Raw genomic sequence first — 15,583 nt, forward strand, 5'->3', positions numbered from 1 at the left:
GAAAAAAAAATTGGGGTAATTAACCCAGTACAAACGTAATATAGTCAAGTAAATAATGATTTGTCGGGCTGTGCCGCAGAGGAGAGAGAGGAGATCTGAGCGGCAAGGGAACACAAATCTTTATTCATGCAGACACCTCAGAGTTGGATGAGAGCACAGCAGTTTGGGCCATGTGGAGCTAGCAAAAATGGCCACCTCCCACTATGCGAAACACCCTTCCCTGCGTTCAGTCACCGATGTGAAAAGCGGGCAAGAGGGAGAGAGGCGGAGGCAGGAGGGCTTTATAGGGCAAAAACCCGGAAGTAACTAGTCGAGACAGGATTGGCTGGGAAAGGCACTCTGGGAATATCATTTCAACTCTCTCGGGAATTTACAATGCCTTGAGGGGACAACATGGTGGAACAAGGTACTCCGGCAATATGGTTTCAACTCTCGCTGGAATTTGCAATATCTTGAGGGAACAACATGGTGGATGTGACCCAGCAATGATTGCTGTCTAGAAAACAAAGATAAAGATATAATATACAAATACAGTAATGAAATAAGGCATAGCTCTTGGACACAAACTTAAATATTAATGCATATGGAAGTGCTTCCGCAAAGCAGAAAGTTTGGAGTTAACATCAAAGCATGATTTATTAAAGAAAACTCTGAGGAGGGCCTAGCAGTGGCACACCTGGTGGAGATGCACATAGTATTATTGGCAAGGATCTGGGGTTTGAGTGCCCACTCCCTACCTTACGGGGATACTTCAAGAGTGGTAAAGCAGTATGCAGGTCTCTTTCTCTCTCTCTCTCTCTCCCCCCCTCCCCTTGCAATTTCACTCTGTCTTATGAATAAAATGGGGGGGGGGCAAAAAATGGCCACTGGGAGTGGTGGATTTGTAGTGACAGCATTGAGTTCCAGCAATAACCCTGGAGGTCAAAAACAAATAAGAAAGAAAGAAAACTCTTCAAATTAGTGCTCATAAAGTTAACAACTTTTGCTCAAGTCTAAGCCTTTTGAAAAGCATGAAAAGTGAAGCAACAAAGTAGGAGAAATATTTACAAACCACATATTCAACAAACAGATGGATACATAAAGAGCTCTCAAAACTGGTAGAAAAAAAAAACGAATGATAAAGTGGACAAAACATCCTGAGGATCTATTTCATCAAAAAGGGAGATAAACATATGGTAAATAAGCATGTATAAGATGTCCAAGATCATTAACAAAACCGTAAAAAAAAAGAAAGATCACTTGGAAAACATTACTCAATACATTCTTACCTAACTTCTGTTGTGTTCTCTTTTGAGGAAAAAATTTTTTCCTTTGACCTCAGGTGCATTTTCTACCTACCAAGTGCCAGAGTTTGAAGCCATCAGCTTTTTTTTGTTGTTGTTGGCTCAATATTAACTTGTTATGAGGGCCAGCGAAATTCACTTGCATAGTGCACTGTTCTGCCATGTGTACAATCCAGGCTCAGGCCTGGCCTCACTTCACTGAAGAAAGTTTTGGTGCTATGTTCTTTTCACTCTTTCTATGCTTCTTCCTAAAAAAAATAATAATAACATAATGTGTTACAAAATTTAACTTATAAGTTAAAGATAGTACTCATTTTTTTTGTCAGATATAAGTCTAGATGTTTCTATGCAGATGTATTTTTATATGTGATTAGAAAATAAGTCAATAGATTATAAGTAAAGAAAATTACCATTCTGGGGAGCACTTTCCTGCATGCTCCTCTCAGTTCACATCAAATAATATTGCATCCGCCGATCACAACCTAATCAACGCAACGAGTGCAACCCCAGCATGCTTCACTTCAGACTGTGTCCAGAGACTTCAGGTGTGGAATGACAGCTTCATTACTTGGCCACCAGGTTCCAGCTGCCAGCATGATGCCGAAGAGACCTCCTTGGACAGACGACCCTAATGTGTCCTGGAGCTCTCATTCCCCAGAGACCCAATCTACTAGGAAAAGAGAGAGGCAGACTGGGAGTATGGACCGACCAGTCAATGCCCATGTTCAGTGGGGAAGCAATTACAGAAGCCAGACCTTCCACCTTCTGTAACCCACAATGACCTTGGGTCCATACTCCCAGAGGGATAAAGAATGGGAAAGCTATCAGGGGAGGGGATGGGATATAGAGATCTGGTGGTGGGAACTGTGTGGAGTTGTACCCCTCCTATCCTATGGTTTTGTTAATGTCTCCCTTTTTAAATATATAACTAAATAAAAAGAAAATTACCCTTCAAAAAAAAAAGATGTACAAGATCACTAGACAACAGAGGAACACAAACAACCACAAGCACATATGACTGACTACTCTTTTATTTATGTTTTCAGGACAAGAGGGGGTACAGTTCCATACAATTCCCACCACCAGAGTTCTGTATCCCCTTCCCTCCACTGGAAGGGTCCCTATTCTTTATCCCTCTGGGAGTATGGATCAAAGATCTTTATGGGATGCAGAAGGTGGTAAGTCTGACTTCTATAACTGCTTCCTTGCTGGATATAGCTGGTTGAGAGGTCGATCCATACCCCCAGCCTATTTCTATTTTTCCCTAGTGGAGTAGGGCTCCGGGGAGGTGAGGTTTCAGGACACATTGGAGAGGTCATGTACCCAGGGAAGTCAGGATGGTGTCAGGGTAGCATCTGCAACTTGGTGACTGAAGAGTATTAAGACAGAAAGCAGGACAAATTGTTTAGTAAGCAGGAACCTAGACTAGAGGTAAGAATACAGCAGATTGGGGGGGTCTTTATGTTGGAAGAAGCTAGGAAGTCTATTTTAGGTATATTTCATGGGGGCCATGACTTTACTAACTCTTGCCTTAGACCGACAGCTAAATTGCAGGTAGGCTAAAAGTATTGTCTGGGTGGGGGCCAGGTGGTGGTGCACCCTTAAGCACACACACAGTACTGTGAGAAAGGATATACACATGGGTCCGGGTTTGGACACTCACTGCCTACCTGCAGGGGGAATGCTTCATGAGTGGTGAAGAGGGCCTGCAGGTGTCTATCTTTCTCTCCCTCTCTTTGTTTCCCCACCCTCTGGGAATTTCTCTGTCCTATCTAATTAAAAATAAGTAAATAAAAATTTTTTAAAAAGGAAAAGATGGTCACCAGAAGTAGTGTTTCTACTGAGCCCCAATGACTGGAAGCAAAAAAAAAACCCCAAAAAAGTATTGTCTGGGAAGATGGTGTCAGAACTGAGAACAGGACTAGAAAGCTGGATTAGGGCAGCAAGTAGCTCTTTACAGTAAGTAAAATTTAATATGGTGGGTGATAGTAGCATTTTCTGGCATAAGAGCAGGTGAGAACAAACTACAGAATGACTGGGTTTGCCATAGGGCAAGAGAAGGCTAGGGGTTGGGGAGCTGGGTAAAACTCAACCCCAGTGAGTGAGTGAATATAAGAACAAGAGAGACTACCTCAGACAAGCCCCAACCCCTTTCTGACGGTCCTGTGAAGTCAGTGTATAAACTCTGTGTGGGAAAAGGCAGGTATTTGTAGGCACACACACACACACACACACACACACACACACACACACACACCTGAGGACAGGCATCTCTAGAAGGCATGTTGGAATGATCCCACAGTGAGCATGGAGCCAGAGTCCTTTGGCCGTAAGTGATGGGAAGCAGGGAGATACAGCCTTAAATGCCTCACCCTCATCTTTTTTTTTCCCTTTTGAGGGAAAAATATGAAAGGTAAAACATTGCAGAGGCCAGAGATCTAAGTCTCAGTTTTCTGGCCCTCCCCATTTTTGTGAATATAAAAAAACTGTGATTACTATAGGGGGTAACAGGTAAAGTGCATGTTACCATGTGCAAAGACCCATGTCTGAGCCCCATTCCCATCTCATGAGGAAAACCTCATGAGTGGTGGTACATTGCTACAAGCATCTCTCTTCTCATCTTAGTCTTTCAACCTGTATGAAGGAAAAGGGAAAAACAAGGTTACTGGGATGGTGGAGTCATCGTGCAGGCACTGAACCCCAGTGATAGCTCCAGTGGCAAAAGTGATTTAAAAGAGAAAATTTAAAATTAAATGTGGCTATTACATGGGGGGTTGATTTTAATAATGAAGGTACCCTGACCTCATTTGGTACAATACAGCAAAAAAAAAAAAAAATTATTTATTTATTTTTGCAAAAGGCTGGTCTGCAGCATTTTACTGCTTTTGGTTTCAGTTTTTTGAGGCACAGGGTAGCAGATCTGTTCAGACAATTTCACAGAGAAAGAAGATTACTCATACTTTGCTAATAGAAATATGAAGGGGTGGGAGTTGGGCTGTAGCGCAGCGGGTTAAGCGCAGGTGGCGCAAAGCACAAGGACCGGCATAAGGATCCCGGTTCAAACCCCAGCTCCCCACCTGCAGGGGAGTCGCTTCACAGGCGGTGAAGCAGGTTTGCAGGTGTCTGTCTTTCTCTCCTCCTCTCTGTCTTCCCCTCCTCTCTCCATTTCTCTCTCTGTCCTATCCAACAACGACAACAACAATAATAACTACAACAATAAAACAACAAGGGCAACAAAAGGGAATAAATAAATAAAATAAATATTTTTAAAAAAGAAATATGAAGGGGTATGGGGATAGGACTCTGGAAAAGTGGCATTTTCATCTAAAACAGCATAAAAGTGGTAGCCCACATAGATCCCACTGAAATTAAAGTGCATGTTTGCACAAAAGCAGACACAGGAAGATTCAAAGCAATTTTATTTTGACAATTTGTGATAGTCAAAATCTAGTGTCAGCCCAAACACCCTTCAACAGGTGATTTTTTTTTTTTATACAAGTTGTAATGCATCTAAATTACAGAGAACACTCAAGATTAAAAGGAAACATACAAGCTACTGACACAGACAACAAAACACTGTAGACAAATCTCCGGGGAACTCTGCCAGTGAAGAAAAAAACAAAAAACTCAATCCCAAAGGTTCCACATTATATGAAGCCATTTAACATGGTTGAAATGACAGTTTTGGAGCCAGCCCTGCAGGGGGACTCAGAGGAACACACACACTGAAATATCTGAAATATAAGTTCATTACCAGGAGAGGAGAAGAGAAAGGAGCCCCTGTGTCTAGAAAGAAATAGAAGGAAGGAAGAGAAAGTTGGGGAGAAGAGGACAAGATCAGAAATAGCCCGAAAGAACATCTCGTTATTAGGACTGGGGGAGGCAGGGTGTCAGGAACAGGAAAATTCATGCATTCAGTCAGGTGCCCCCTGTATACACCAGATGAAGAAAAAACTGTACCCTTAAGACAGAGGCTGAGACCTCAGACCCCTTAACAGATATGTTGTGACCAATGCCCAGATCTGGAGTAGCAGTAAGAATGACTGAATATTTAAAATGTTAAAATACTTAGTAAAGTGACAGTATATAAGAAGTGTGTACTTAAAATAATATTGATATATAAGAAGTGTGAACTTAGAATAATATTTGTGTGCCCAGGAGTGGAAAATATTTATGATGAAATGTGTGAGAAATATTTATGAAACTACTAGTAAATATTTGTGAGAAGTTAGTGGTAAATATTTGTGTAAAACTAAGTCAAAATATTTTAAGAAAGTGAAAGGAAAATATTTTCCTCACAAACAGCAACCAGAGGCTCGAGCCTGAGATAACAGATGTGTCTGTTTAGATTGGTAAGTTTAGTTTGACGTGTTAGACAAGCCTCCAAACCTAACTGGCTGGGACGTGGTGTAACCCCACACCCCCAGCCCCAGAAGCATAGGATAAAAAGTCAGTGAAATGGACACTGAACAGACTGACTGAAACGGAGCATTCTGTGACATCACTCTCCTATGCCCATCCGCTCAACCACTTCAGCCCAACACTTGGGTGGTCATGGTTTACTGACTCCTCAGCTGGACCTAAGGTGGACGGGTTCTTCAGGCTGACTACATCCGGACCTCCTCTCTAAGCTGACCACATCTGGACCTCCTCTCTAGGCTGACCACATCCAGACCTGCTAGAGAGACCAGCCTGCTTGCTATCTAGGCTGAATACAGAATGCCAGATCTGCTCTAGGCTGACCACCAGCATCCAGACCTGCTAGAGAGACCAGACTGACCAGCCTGTTTAAGGGGACACCACTGACGAGACCTTACCTGCACTGTTATAGTTCATTGGAGAGGTACTGGGAAATTGGGATTGTGTGTGTATTGAATAAAGTGTTGTGACAGTATCATAAACAGCCCCAGTCTCATTAAAAGAGGGGGTCATCTCCCCTTGTCCACCAACATAATTTGACTCTCCAAACCTTTAATGTTTTCGTCACGGGGCTACGGAGCAGCAGCAGCTGTGTTTCCCTCCTCTCCTCTCCTGGGCCAACTAGGAATACCAAAGGAGACCACCTGGGACCACAAGACAGGACTATAATGACTTCAGGAACCCACTAAATCACCAGTGAGTGCAAACACATCTGGCTCGTGGACAAAGAGAGGAGCCTAGGGAAAGATTAAGTGGCTGGTAACAGTGTGACAGTTTAACAGCTGAGACACAACCTCTAGTCTGTTTCACCAACAAAGACAGCTGAAGGGAGGAGAAGACTCCTGTAAGACTCACCAAATGCAACTGTGAGTCTCCATTGCTACTGCCTCAGAAGCTGCAGCAGCAGGGAGGAAGCCCTGTGCTGACACCAGGAAAGAGAGAACTAACCAGGAAACTCAGGAGAGGATCTATACCTCTGTGGCCTAGTGGTGGGGCTGAGAGAGTCTCTTTGCATAACCACTTGATTATCTCTGCTGCATCCTGCTTTATCTCTTGTTCAGGAGTGAGGGATTAAGCTAAGAAGGCTATTTATAGCTTAAAAGCCCTCAGGCTCCCATAAATTACAGGGAATAAAAAGAACAAAATAGGCTTTTAAACCACTGTGCTCCAATTCATGGATTAAAAGTGCACAATAGTCTACAGTGAGTCAGTATGAAATTCATAATGAAATAGTGTCTACATAGACTTAGATAACCTCCTCACCTATTTCCTATTATACTTCCCTCACTCACCCTAAGCTACCCTATCAAAGCAAGAACTGCAAAAGCTGAATAAGGGCAAGAGACTGGCATGCTTTAATTATGACTCTTTAGTCACTATCAGGCTACCCACTAGCTGGGGCCCTAGTCAGGGAGTCCTGAGATTCCCAAACCCTGAATTCACCTATTAAAAGACACAGAGTAGGAAGATGGATCAGAAAACACAACCCAACAATACTCTGTCTACAGGAAACGCACCTAACTCAACAAAACAAAGACAGACTCAAAGTGAAAAGATGGAAAACTGTCATACAAGCCAATGGCCCACAAAAAAACAGGCAGGAACAGCTATTCTCATACCTGACATGACAGACTTTAAAATAAATAAGATTTAAAAAGATAGGGAAGGACACTACTTAATGCTCAGAGGATCAGTCAATCAAGAGGACTTAACAATTATTAACATCTATGCACCTAATGAGAAGCCATCTAAATACATCCAACATATACTGAAAGAGCTACAGCAAAATATTAACAGCAACAAAGTCATAGTAAAAGACTTCAACACCCCACTCTCTAAACTTGACAGATCATCCAGGCAGAAAATCAATAAAGACATGAAGGGGCTAAATGAGGAGATAGATAAACTAGATCATTTGCAGAGTCATTCATCCCAAGAAACTGGAATACAGATTCTACTCAAGTCCACATGGGTCATTCTCAAGGATAGGCCATAGGTTAGGCCACAAAGACAGAACCAGCAAATTCAAGAGCATCAAAATCACCCCAAGCATCTTCTCATATCACAGTGGAATTAAACTAACACTTAACAATCAACAAAGGATTAGTAATAGTCCCAAAATGTGGAAGCTCAACAGTATACTCCTTAACAACTACTGGGTCAAAGAGGAAATAAAGGAAGAAATCAAAATGCTTCAAGGGTTCAATAAAAATGAAGACACAAGCTATCAAAAATATATGGGACACAGCTAAGGCAGTACTGAGAGGGAAGTTCATAGCCATACAAGTACACATTAGGAAACAAGAAAAAGCAGAAATAAACAGCCTGATTGTACATCTTAAAGACTTAGAAGAAGAAGAACAAAGGAACCCTAAAGCAACCAGAAGGACAGAAATCACTGTTAGGGCAGAAATCAATAACATTGAAAATAAGAAACCATACAAAAAAATCAATGAAAGTAAATGTTGGTTATTCAAAAGAGTGAACAAAATCGACAAACCATTAGCCAGACTCACAGAAAAAAAAGGGAGAAGACCCAAATAAATCAGATCATAAATGAATGAGGAGATATCACAACAGACACCACAGAAATTCAATGTATCATGCGAGACTTCTATGAACAACTATATGCCACCAAGCTATAGAACCTGGAAGAAATGGAGGATTTCCTAGATACCTATGAACTTCCAAAATTAAATAAAGAGGAACTAGATAATATGAACAGGACCATCACAGCTAATGAAATTGAAACAGTTATCAAAAACCTTCCCAAGAATAAAAGTCCTGGACCAGATGGTTTTACAAAAGAATTCTACAGAACCTTCAAAGAAGAACTAACACCTCTACTTTTAAAAGTCTTCCACAAGACTGAAGACACTGGAATACTCCCTTCCAGCGTCTATGAAGCCAACATCACTATGATACCAAAAGCAGACAGAGACAACCAAAAAAGAAAACTACAGACCAATATCAAAGATGAACATAGATGCTAAAATATGGGACAAAATTCTAGCCAACTGGATACAGCAGTGTATTTAAAAGATTGTTCATCATGACCAAGTGGGGTTTATCCCAGGCATGCAAGGTTGGTTTAATATGCATAAATAAATCAACGTGATTCACCACATCAATAAAAGCAAGACCAAAAACCACATGGTCATATCAATAGATTCAGAGAAAGCCTTTGACAAAATACAACATCCCTTTATGATCAAAACACTATAAAAAATGAGAATAGATGGAAAATTCCTGAAGATAATGGAGTCTATATATAGCAAACTTACAGCCAACATCATACTCAATGATGAAAAAGTACAAGCATTTCCCCTCAGATCAGGTACTAGACACTATCACCATTACTATTCAACATAGTGTTGGAAGTTCTTTCCATAACAATCAGGCAAGAACAAGGAATTAAAGGGATACAGATTGGAAGAGAAGTCAAACTCTCCCTATTTGCAGATGTCATGATAGTATACATAGAAAAACCTAAGGAATCCAGCAAGAAACTTTTGGAAATCATCAGGAAATACAGTAACGTGTCAGGCTACAAAGTTAACATTCAAAAGTCAGCAGCATTCCTCTATGCAAACACTAAGTTAGAAGAAGTTGAAATCCAGAAACCAATTCCTTTTACTGTAGCAACAAAAACAATAAAATATCTTGGAATAAACCTAACCAAAGAAGTCAAAGACTTGTATACTGAAAATTATGAGTCACTCCTCAAGGAAACTGAAAAAGACACAAAGTGGAAAGATATTCCATGTTCATGGGTTGGAAGAATTATCATCATCAAAATGAATATAGTACCCAGAGCCATCTACAAATTTAATGCTGTCCCCATCAAGATCCCAACCACATTTTTTAGGAAAATAGAAAAAAATGCTACAAATGTTTATCTGGCACCAGAAAGACCTAGAATTTCCAAAACTATCTTGAGAAGAAAGAACAGAACTGGAGGCATCTCACTCCCAGATCTCAAATTGTATTATAGGGCCATTGTCATCAAAACTGCTTGGTACTGGAACATGAATAGACACATTGACCAGTGGAATAGAATTGAGAGCCCAGAAGTTAAGCCCCTACACCTATGAACATCTAATCTTTGACAAAGGGGCCCAGACTGTTACATGGGGAAAGCAGAGTTTCTTCAACAAATGGTGTTAGAAACAATGGGTTGAAACATGCAGAAGAATGAAACTTAACCACTATATTTCACAAAATACAAAAGTAAATTCCAAGTGGATCAAGGACTTGAATGTTAGAACAGAAACTATCAGATACTTAGAGGAAAATATTGGCAGAACTCTCTTCCACATAAATTTTAAGGACATCTCCAGTGAAACAAATCCAATTACAAAGAAGACTAAGGCAAGTATAAACCTATGGGACTACATCAAATTAAAAAGCTTCTGCACATCAAAAGAAACCACTATACAAACTACGAGACCCCTCACAGAATGGGAGAAGATCTTTACATGCCATACATCCACAAGAGGCTAATAACCAGAATATATAAAGAGCTTGCCAAACTCAACCCCAAGAGAACAAATGACCCCATGCAAAAATGGGGAGAGGACATGGACAGATTATTCACAAGAGATTCAAAAGGCTGAGAAACACATGAAAAAATGCTCCAAGTCATTGATTTGTCAGAGAAATGCAAATAAAGACAATAATGAGATACCACTTCACTCCTGTGAGAATGTCATACATCAGAAAAGGTAACAGCAGCAAATGCTAGAGAGGTTGTGGGGTCAAAGGAACCCTCCTACACTGCTGATGGGAATGTCAATTGGTCCAGCCTCTGTGGAGAACAGTCTGGAAAACTCTCAGAAGGCTAGAAACCTAGCCTATGATCCTGCAATTCCTCTCCTGGGGATATATCCTAAGGAATCCAACACACCCATCCAAAAAGATCTGTGTACACATATGTTCTTGGCAGCACAATTTTAATAACCAAAACCTGGAAACAACCCAGGTTTATAAGAACAGATGAGTAGCTGAGCAAGTTGTGGTATATGTACACAATGGAATACTACTCAACTATTAAAAATGGTGACTTCACCATTTTCAGACGATCTTGATGGACCTTGAGAAAATCATGTTAAGGGAAATAACAGAAACAGAAGGATCTCACTCTCAGGCAGAAGTTGAAAAACAAGATCAGAAGAGAAAACACAAGTAGAACCTGAACTGGAATTGGTGTATTGCACCGAAGTAAAAGACTCTGGGGTGGGCAGGTGCCGGGAGAGTACAGATCCAAAAAGGATGCCAGAGGACCTATGGGGGTTGTATTGTCATATGGAAAACTGGGAAATGTTATGCATGTAAAAACGATTGTATTTACTGTTGAATTTATAACATTAATTCCCTAATAAAGGAATTTAAAAAAAAAGAACATCTAGTTAGGTGGTAGCCACAGGGGAAGTATGTCTGAGTTTAGAGGGATAAAGAATAGGGAAACTTTCAATGGAGGGGAGAGGATATGGAACTCTGGTGGTGGGGACTGTATGGAATTTTACCCCTCTTATAGCACAATCTTGTCAATCATTATTAAATCACTAATTTAAAAAATTTCATTCTCCCAAGAAGGAACAGGAAAAACAGGTGGTACAGTGCTTTACCTGGATCCAGAGCAGAATCGCTGTCTGATCTGTGTCCTATGCTACTACTCCCTTGTGATAAAACCTGCCACCTAAGTCCTTGCATGAACTCTACGTTGTTGGTATGCATGAGACCCCTTCTGTTACATTTGGTTTAAATCCCCCCTGCTTAACACTATTCTATTTACATAACCACTTCATTCTATTTACATAACCACTGTTAACAAGTTCTACCCTCCCTCCAGGGCATTTGTGGTTCAGTGATAGGATTCTCGCCTAATCTGCCCCCTCTTTGTCACACTCTGATTTTCACCAGTCACTTTTCTCTCCACCCTCTCTATGTCACATCCTGTTTCCACCTTACTTGGCAAGTATATATAAAGACAGCATTGTGAGTTGTACTGTACTGTACCTTGAGTTTAGCTTAGCTTGTCTTAGATTGTGCTGCGTCCTGCATGAATAAAGAGACACTGCCTACAGCTCAACCATGAGTCCCTGGTCGTCTGTTACCCGCCCGTGAAGCCAGCCCGGCGAAAACAACATAACCCGTCGAAAACAACACTACGTGAGATCAGACATGGTGGCACAGCAGCACAAGGTCTTTGTCAGCACACATGCCTGAGGACTTCCTCAGGAACCCAGGCAGGCGTGATGAACCCACTGTGCACATGGAGAGGGAGGCCTGAGGGGGAAGTGACTGAGGAGCCAGGGCCTCACAACTGGGAAGGAGGTTCAGGGTCTGACCTAAACCCGAGTTCTTAACATGGGGGCGGAGAGTCTCTGGTCACACACCAGACTTGCCAGGATTGTGGCTCATGTGTTAGTGTGACTGTGTGTGTGCACACGCACAGTTGCATTATTTCATGGGGGTGGAGAGCAAACAGTCACCAACCCACAGGAACCATTTTGGAAGTTTTTTTTTTTGAGAAGCCTAGGTAAGGATGGGGGGTGGGGAAGTGTGAAGTCACTACAGTAGAATGAAAAAAAAAAAGATTTGGAACCCTGGTAACTAGGCAACCTTGGAGAAACATTTTCCTTTTGTGTGTTATCAAGAAAGGCCACAGGAAGAGCAGAATGAATTGGAACTCACTGAATGAGTAGAAAGTGTGTGAGACAAAAGTCCAAATTCCTCGGGCCATTTTCCAGGAGAAACCCAAAGGTAACAGAGGCCAGCAGGTGGCAAGCTCTTGGTCTCAGCCACAGCTCTGATGCCAGCTGGATGGTCCTATGTCCCTTCCATTGTGTGTGTGCCTGTGTGTGTACGTGTGAGTGAGTGTCTCTATTTTTGTGCCTGTGGAGAATGCATGTCCTTAGGAGTGTGGGTTATGAGCACTCATCAGACTGGTAGGAGACTTTTGTCCCAACCTTTGAAGTATAAGTAACTTCATTTTGGGACATCTATACAGATACTTGTCTGTCTTGATGGGAACAGAGTCAAGGGACTGAAGCAGCTGCTATGACAGTGTGCAGGACTCTACGGCTCAAAATTACTGCTGGTAGCTGTCTCTGCAGAGATCCATGCCAGAGGTACAGGAAATTGACATGGACACCCAGTTTACCTCAGAGTGCGAGAGGCAGGTGAGTGCAAACAATATGAAAGGTCAGCATACACTCAGGGTGTTCGTAGGAAAAAAATAAGTCTAAAGATCAATGAAGCCAAATGTTTGGTTCTTTGAAAAATTAAACAAGATTGACAAACCCCTAGTCAGACTAACTAAGGGGGAGAAGACTCAAATAAATAGAATTGTAAATGATAGAGGAGATATCACAACTGACACCACAGAAATACAGAAAATCATGTGAGACTTCTACAAAGAACTATACGCCACCAAGCTAGAGAATCTGGAAGAAATGGAAGAGTTCCTGGAAACCCATACCCTTCCAAAACTGAACCAAGAAGAACTGCAAAACCTAAATGTACCAATCACAAAGAAATCGAAACAGTTAAGAATCTTCCCACCAACAAAAGTCCTGGACCAGATGGCTTCACAAATGAATTCTACAAAACTTTCAGGAAATACCTAATACCTATACTTCTAAAGCTTTCCACAAAATTGAAGAAGCAATAAAGAGGTCTTCACAAATAGCATCCCAAGATTATGTGGGAGGGGGACTATACACACAGCACCCAGACTGAGCCCCCAAGGTCCCAGCTGGGCATTAGCAACCTTCACCTGGAGTGTCTTCACTGGACTTTGCTGACTAACCTGACTCTCCAGGAGGCAGAAATTGAGGCTGAGGCTGAGGTGGGTATGTGAGCACATGGGTAGGGGCTGGTCGTGCATCACAAAGGCAGGAACCCCTAGATTCTGGTGTTGATATGTATCAGGAGCAAAATCTGACCTCAGACACCCATCTGGTAGACTGGTGCTTATAGATCATGGGCTGGGTTTGCCGATAAGCCCTGGGATGTAACCTTTAGAAAAGGCATGTGAGAGCAGTGGTCATCCCCCCACTCCCGCATCTCCAGTTTCTTGAGTGAGAACTGGCTTCAGCTCCAGCTTCTGTGCAGAGGAGTAGGGTGCAGATGCACAAGCCAAAGCAGAAGTAACCACAGATCAGAGCTTACAAAATATCCACATTCGGTTGCACTGTCGACACAGGCAAGTGTTCTAGAATTGCAGCCAATATCAGTTGTATCAGCATCTCTGGAGAGAGAGCTGGCATCTGCAGTGATGTCCGAGGATAATCTCTAGTCACCAAGTACCACAGCTCCCACAAGACGGCTCTGGAGACTCCCTTAGGTGCACCTGCTCGGATCAACAAATCCAACTTGCTCCTCTAGTGGAACTTAATGTCCCATTCTTGGAGGACAAATGCATTATATTCTACTTTGTTTTGATATCTGCCTGGTTTTATTTCAGTTTAAATATCAATCAACTGATCTTTTTTTCATTTAAAAATATACACTCCATGGGTGTTAAGTACATTCACAATGTAGTGCAGCCATCACTCTGCTGAGTTACACAATATGTCAGAGGCCAAAGAGGAACCCTGCACCCAGAAGATGCACACCCCCATCCTCTGTCCCTCAGCGCTCAGAGACCCTAATTTGCTTTCTGGTCAGCTGCCAGGCTATCTCCATAGCCTCCATGTTGCCACAGTCACAGACATCCCTGCTAGCTTCCCAACCCCACTCCTCCTATTCAACTAGTCATCCCCTCCTCCCAGCTGACAGCAGCCTGGTCCTGTCGTGCAGGGTGGAAAATGACCAGACTAGACACTTGTGCCTGCTCCTCCTCCAAGCATGGACCCTCTTCCTCAGTAAGGATAGCACATCTGGGCAGCTCATCAAGTCCCAACGGCCACTACAAATGTCTGCATCCAGGTGAAGGAAGGTCTCAGCAGCACCAGCCACAATCTCCTGAGCTTCTGTGAACAGAAGGCTCTTTACAAGCCAGCCGAGCAGTAGGGGCAGCACTCACTGAAGGTGGATAGAAGGTCAGATCAAAGCTTCCAGTCCAAAGGAAACATCAAGGGCCTTCCCACAGAGACCTGCCTTGCCCTCTGGCAGTGAGCGCCCAGACCACACACCAAGTACCTTCAGCTCTTGAGGCAGACAGACTGTTGAGAGTGAGGAGGGAGAGAGGGCTCATGTCCTTGAGGTCCAGTCAGCTGGCGGCCGGCCACTTGTTCTGAAACTGCTGGATGAGGCCTAAGGAAGCAAGTGTGCCTCTTACCTACCTTAGAAGTGGGTCCCCACAGGCAGAGAACAACTGTCCTCAAAGGGAACTAGCCAGGCTTTCTCTGGAGGAAGAAAGACTCCCAGGTTCTGGGGTGAGCAGAGAGGAATTGGCTGGGGGGCCAGGGGGTTTGCAATTAAGGCAGAACAATATCTCTACTGCTTAGGGGTGCAGAACCTTAGCTCACAGGACCCAGAGACCTAGAAGAGGCTTTCCCTTTGAAGCCTCAGTTTCCAAGGACCTCAAAGGGTGGCAGGAAGACAGGATAATGAGGCCACCCAAGGGCAACTTTGACTCACACGGAGGCCTGGTTCCATGAATGGGACACACAAAGGGGCCCGCCTGAAGGTTGAAGGGGAGGATGGGAGCCTCCCTGTCGCCCCTGTCCCGGGTTCCCACACCTTCTAGCAGGCCAACACATCTTGCAGACTGGAGATCGGGGCCGCTAGAGCTTTCCAGAGCTCCCCAAGGTCTTCCCAGGGCGCCCCCTACCTCCACGAGCAGCGACACCAACACCCCCTCAGCAGAAGGTCCATAGTGCTGCGTCTTCTCCTGCGCAAACCTGGTGTCATAGAGCGGGTCAGCTGCTCAG

The 15,583-nt window shown here is 43.0% G+C and overlaps 1 long non-coding RNA gene across 1 annotated transcript; it reads right to left on the bottom strand.

Annotated features, from left to right (window-relative positions):
- Positions 1-443: 443 nt before the first annotated feature.
- Positions 444-15,583, bottom strand: LOC132541744 (uncharacterized). The gene is made up of 3 exons (XR_009552841.1): positions 15,484-15,583; positions 13,878-14,963; positions 444-1,531 (listed from the first exon to the last, which is right to left on the bottom strand). It is a non-coding gene; the product is annotated as an uncharacterized LOC132541744 (long non-coding RNA).

Source organism: Erinaceus europaeus, chromosome 12, assembly GCF_950295315.1.
Source record: "Erinaceus europaeus chromosome 12, mEriEur2.1, whole genome shotgun sequence".
NCBI lineage: Eukaryota > Metazoa > Chordata > Mammalia > Eulipotyphla > Erinaceidae > Erinaceus > Erinaceus europaeus.